Here is a 5,992-nt window from a genome sequence, read left to right as displayed (position 1 = left end):
TTCAAATTCTCAAATTATTTCCACAAACAATTTTTCAAAAACAATGCCTAACACACAATCACAGATATCAGACACATGAAGAGATAACATGTCAGGAACAAGAGCCAAGAGAAGTGGCAGGTAATAGAATAGTCACACCAGAGCGCCAGGTAGTGGAATTATTGGAGATAGATTTTAACATAATGCTGCTTACTATGGTCAAGGATAGGGGTAAGATAGGAATAAAGACGCAGACCTACTGGAGAACGGACTTAAGGATATGGGGAGGGGGAAGGGTGAGTTTTGACAGGGCGAGAGAGAGTCATGGACATATACACACTAACAAACGTAGTAAGGTAGATAGCTGGGGGGAAGCAGCCGCAAGACACAGGGATATTAGCTCGGTGCTTTGTGACAGCCTGGAAGGGGGGGATGGGGAGAGTGGGAGGGAGGGAGACGCAAGAGGGAAGACATATGGGAACATATGTATATGTATAGCTGATTCACTTTGTTGTAAAGCAGAAACTAACACACCATTGTAAAGCAATTATACCCCAATAAAGATGTTTAAAAAAAAAAAAAAAAAAGAAAGAAAAAAAAAAAAAACAACTGGAAATTTGGGCAGAGAACTGGAAATTTGGGTAGAGAACTGGAAACTATAAGAACTGACAGAGTATATACGAAAAGGAAGCAACTAGATATTCTAGAACTGAAACACAAAATAACTAGATAGATCTGTAAACTGAGTTACAGCTAAAGAGAGAATTTGTGAAAAGATGAGTCAGAAGAAAATATCCAGAATGAAGCACGTAGTGAAGTTTAGAGAAATAGAGAATACAGTGAGAAAGTTTACCATATGTTTGATCAAAGTCCCAGAAGAGGAGAAGAGAGAGAATGTAGCAGAGGAAATATTTAAAAAATTAATGGCTGATAATCGTCCTGAAGCGATGACAAAAACCAACCTACCAGTTCAGGAGGGATTATGAACTCCTCACAAAAATAAAGAAAAAGATGGGCTTCCCTGGTGGCGCAGTGGTTGAGAGTCCGCCTGCCGATGCAGGGGACACGGGTTCGTGCCCCGGTCCGGGAAGATCCCACATGCCGCGGAGCGGCTGGGCCCGTGAGCCATGGCCGCTGAGCCTGCGCATCCGGAGCCTGTGCTCTGCAACGGGAGAGGCCACAACAGTGAGAGGGCCGCGTACCGAAAAAAATAAATAAATACATAAAATAAAGAAAAAGAAATACACACCTAGATTATTAATAATGAAACTTGAGGAAACAAAGAAAAATTATCGAACATTGCTGAGGTGGGGGAAATAGATTACCTTCAAAGGAATGACACTTTGGCTGCTGAGTTTTTTCAACAGCTACAATGGAAGCCAGAAGACTGTGGAATTAAATCTTCAATGTGCTGGTAAAAGTAACTACAAACCTCATCAAAAATATATTTCAAAGATGACACAAAATAAGACATTTTCAGACAAAAACAGGAAAAAATTGTCACCAGCCGAACTTACTAAAGGATACTCTAAAGAATTTGCTACAGGCCAAAAGAAAGTGATGTCAGATGGAAAGTCCGATAAGCAAACCATTATAAAGAGCAAAGAAAGTGGTAAATATATAGATAATTGTAAATAAACATTTAATAACATTGTGAAAGTAACCAACTGTGAAGTGAGGGGGCACAGTCCACATAAGATCACCCTAATTTATGACACCAAATACAAGTTTGGGGGGGCCCCAAGACCACCCTTAGGTTTGATAATTTGCCAGAAGGACTTGCAAAACTCACTGAGAGCTGTTATATACTCACAGTTATAGCTTGTTACTGCTAAAGGATACAGATTAGAATCAGCCTAAGGAAGAAATACCAAGGGCAGAATCCAGGGAGGTGCCAAACACAGAGTTCCCAGTTGTCCTCTCCCCGTGGAGTCTGGACAGCATTACTTCCAGGCATTGATTTGTAACGGTATTCATGGAGGATTGCCAACCAGGGGAGCTTACCCAAGCCTCCGTGTGTGTAAAGATATTTTGGGGCGGGGCAGGGCGCCATCAAATAAGCGTGGTTAACTGCCCTTGTGGCTGATCTCAGTCTCCTGGCCCTCAAGGGGTCACACCGATAGATGTCGCATGACCCAAAGCCCCCATCCCATATCCGCATTGTTATTATATGGCTGGCCCAAGGTCAAACAAAACAAAACACTCCTATCAGACATGACATTCCAAGGGCAAGAGATAACTTTCCTGCAGCCCATGGCTAAGGCCACACTCCCCTTTGGGCAAGTTAAATTGTTTTCTACACAAACATCTAACAGGTTTAAAATTTTCACCAACGTGGCAGGCCCCTGAATCTCTGTAGGGCTTATATCCCACCTTCTGGCATGTATGTGTCTTACCAGGGCATCTAGAATACCTGCTGTTTTTTGCTCACTGGGTCTAGGTAACATGATGTCATCAATATAGTGCCCCAGTGTCACGTTCTGCAGAACGTCCAGATGGTGAAGGATTCTTCAGACCTGCACTGTCCAACATGGTAGCCACTAGATACATGTAGCTTTTCAGCACTTGAAATGTGGGTAATTGAATTAAGATGGGCTGTATGTGTAAAATATACACCAGATACCAAAGACTTGGCATGAAAAAATAATTTAACACAGCTCACTAATATTTTATATTGATTTCATATTGAAAAGATAATATTTTAGATATGTTGGGCTAAGTAAATACAGGTATTATTAACTTCGCTTGTTGCTTTTTGAACTTTTTTTAGTGTGGTTACTGTGAAAATTAATAATTAATAAAAGGAAACCTCAACTAAAATTGGAGTTGAGAAGGCCTGTAGAGGGAGGTCTCCCACCCTACCCCTCACCATTAATTACCCCAACAGAAAGACATCAGTTACTGACGGGGAGATGGAGAGAGGTACCTTACACCCCTGAACAGGAAGTGCCACTGCTCTACTACCACAGAGGGTGGAAGGAAGGCTTTCTTCTCACCCAGCAACAAGCCCAGCCAATGGAAAACACCACACCACAGCTCAGCCAATGAGAAGCTGTCATCATTGGGACTTTTCGTTTCCTCCAGTGAACTTTCATTTTTTCCTTGCAGATTTGGTGTCTTGTGAGAGCCCAATTCCTGATTCATAAATGGCTGTCTTCTCTCTGTGCCCTTACAAGGCAGATGGCACAAGAGATCTCTCTGGGGTCTTCTTTACAGAGGCACTGATCCCAGTCACCCCCAAAGTCCCTATCTCCTGATAGCATCACACTGGGGGTTAGGATTTCAACATGTGAACTTGGGTGGACCCAAACATTCAGTCCATGACACTGCCCATCAATCTCCCTCCAGGGACATAATCATCCTTAGATCAGCCATTCCACGTATCCTGAGGGTCAAGTCACCCTCTGGCACCTTTCCCACCTTGGGTGTGGCAGTTATATTCACCACGTCTCTGATAGTTTAGGGCTGTCACGTGGGCTCTGCTTTCCTGGAGTCCTGTTATGACCCTTGACAGTAGGGAGCACAGTTCCATAGCAGCATCTCCTCCCCTAAGTCCTGGGCCACCATTCAGGTTCTCATGACCCAGTGGCCTTCTCACTAATTCATTCCTTCTTGTTTCAGAGAAGGGAGTGACCTCTGGGACTTCCCAGGAAACACAGTCAGCTGATGGAGCCTCTGGCAGGACACAGGACATTCTGACTCCCCACCTCTCTCACCTAGGATTGTCAGCCCTCTGGCATGTCCAACCTGCTCCAGGCACAGGCCAGCTGCTAAAGGAAGACCACACACAAAGAGTCACAGGTGTTTGCAGTAAAGCTGTCAGGTTTCAGTGCCCAGGCGATGTGGGCCAGGGACAGAGAGTGTCTGCTGTGTTACTCTAGTTCCCACTTGGGGGCTGAGGAAATAACCACAGGGTGGGTCTGAAGACTCCCTAGGCCCACTGTCAGCTAAACCGGAGCTAGGACTAGTTATCATCTGACCTCCATAGGCCTTCATTCTAAACACAGGAGCATGTGACGTTTTGAGTTTTTGGGTTTCAGTCAGTCTTATCACAGACCCCATATCACAAAGTCCTTGAAAATTCTGGTGTTCTCCCTTCCCTGGTGCATAGATACCCTGGAAAATGACCTCAAGTCTCTCTGGGGGGATGATTGGGGAAATATTTGCTATATATAGGTGTGGTGGTGTTGCAGGACCTTCCTTAAGGAGAGCTGACTTCCCTATCAAACAATGAGTGCTGGGCCTGTGAACTGACTTATACCTGGAAACTTGGGAGGGAACGTGATTTTCCATTAGGACAGCTGACATCAGCCTTCTGCTCATGAGCTCTTGATTATTTTTAAATTATATAAGTCAGCGTGTCCTAGTTGGTTGTCCATCTTTCTCCCCACTAGGGACACAGTGACCCACTAGTGACCCAATAGCCACTGCCCCAGATCCCTGTGGGTTAAGGAGCCCTGAGAGCTGGTCCAGCCTAGTTTTCTGGCACAATAATTACACTCGCCTTCCTTTGATATTTCAGTGCAGTCACCTGGCCTCCTCTTCCCGTTCATGGCCACCTCTCACTGGCCACACTAGCCGACAGAGCACTGCCACCATTAAGCATCTCAGGCCAGTGGCCTTAATAGAGGCTGTGTCCTTCTTACACAGTAAATCAATTCCAACATTTCCACCTCCTTAGCCCTTCTCACCTTTCCTCAAGACTATGTCAGTCCCCATTTCTCTAGGCCAAGTTCCATCCCAGCAGTCTATTTGGAACAGCCCTGGGTGTTCTTGCTGTATCACTGGATCTTGACTTTCAGACAAAGGCCCCCAAGGGGGAAAACACTCCCCTTATCCAGGCTTATATTCCACCTGTTCCCCAGTCCGAGAGCTTCAAAACCCTCCCGTGTGACCCCGGTCTCTGCCCAGGTGCAGTGGCCCCCACGAGTCCTTTGGCACGTGAGCTGTTTCCTCTCATCAGAGAGGGGATGGCTGTGCGGAGACCTGGCCTTGGCTGTTTGCTTTGAGGCCATCAGGAGTGGAGGGCAGATCTCCAGCAGAACCAGAGGCATCTTGCAGAGCACCTGCCTCCCCTGAGGTCGTGGTCCCACCTCCTCTGGAGAGGAGAGGGGGCTCGAGGAGTCTGCAGGTTCAGCTGCTCAGGGGTATCCTCTCAAATGCCCCCATTTCACAGGTCGGATTCCACGCCTGCCCATCAGGTGGGGTCCCATTGGGACCATGCACTCTTTTTCAGCTCTGCCACTCCTGCAGTTAGACCGTGGGCCTGCCCTGCAGCAGAGTCCGTCCTGCAATTGTTCCTTACAAGGGGTCGGTGGCTTTCACGGTGTGACCCGAGTTGGCAATTAGCCACCCTGAGCCCCCCACCCCTTCCATTTTTCAACTGGCATCCAGGCCACCGCATGGTCATTACAGGTATTGCTGCCCCGGGACGCTAAGTGCCTCAGCTACACCTGTGGCCACAGGTGAGAGCCTGAGTAATCTTGCTGCATGGGGCTCCCTGCTCGCTGGCGGCGACTGGCTCCTCCACTCCCCACCAGCAACAGTGCCTTTTTTTTTTTTAATTGAAGTCTAGTTGATTTACAATGTTGTGTTAATTTCTGCTGTACAGCAAAGTGATTCAGTTGTACATATATACATTTTAAAAATATTCTTTTCCATGATGGTTTTATCTCAGGATATTGAATATAGGTCCCTGTGCTATACAGTAGGACCTCGTTGCTTATAACAGTGCTCTAATTGCTGTTATACTGGTGAGCATCCTAGCTCCCAAATTTCAACCACAGAAAGCAAAGCCTGCAGCAGAGGGCTCCCAGCAGGGCTGCATTCAGGGTGCCTTCACGGGGGGAGGGAAGCGGGGAAGGGGGCGGAGCCAGTGGGAGCCGGTGTTACCGAGTGGGCTGCCCGTGAGTGGGCAGGACCGCCAGGTCCGTGGGACTGCGTCCGGGGGAAGTGTACAAACTGCGCCCACCGGCTCCCAGCCCGCACTCGTCGGGGAGTCACCCCACAGGGC

Source organism: Phocoena phocoena, chromosome 19, assembly GCF_963924675.1.
Source record: "Phocoena phocoena chromosome 19, mPhoPho1.1, whole genome shotgun sequence".
NCBI lineage: Eukaryota > Metazoa > Chordata > Mammalia > Artiodactyla > Phocoenidae > Phocoena > Phocoena phocoena.
Note: the sequence above shows the minus strand (reverse complement) of the source record.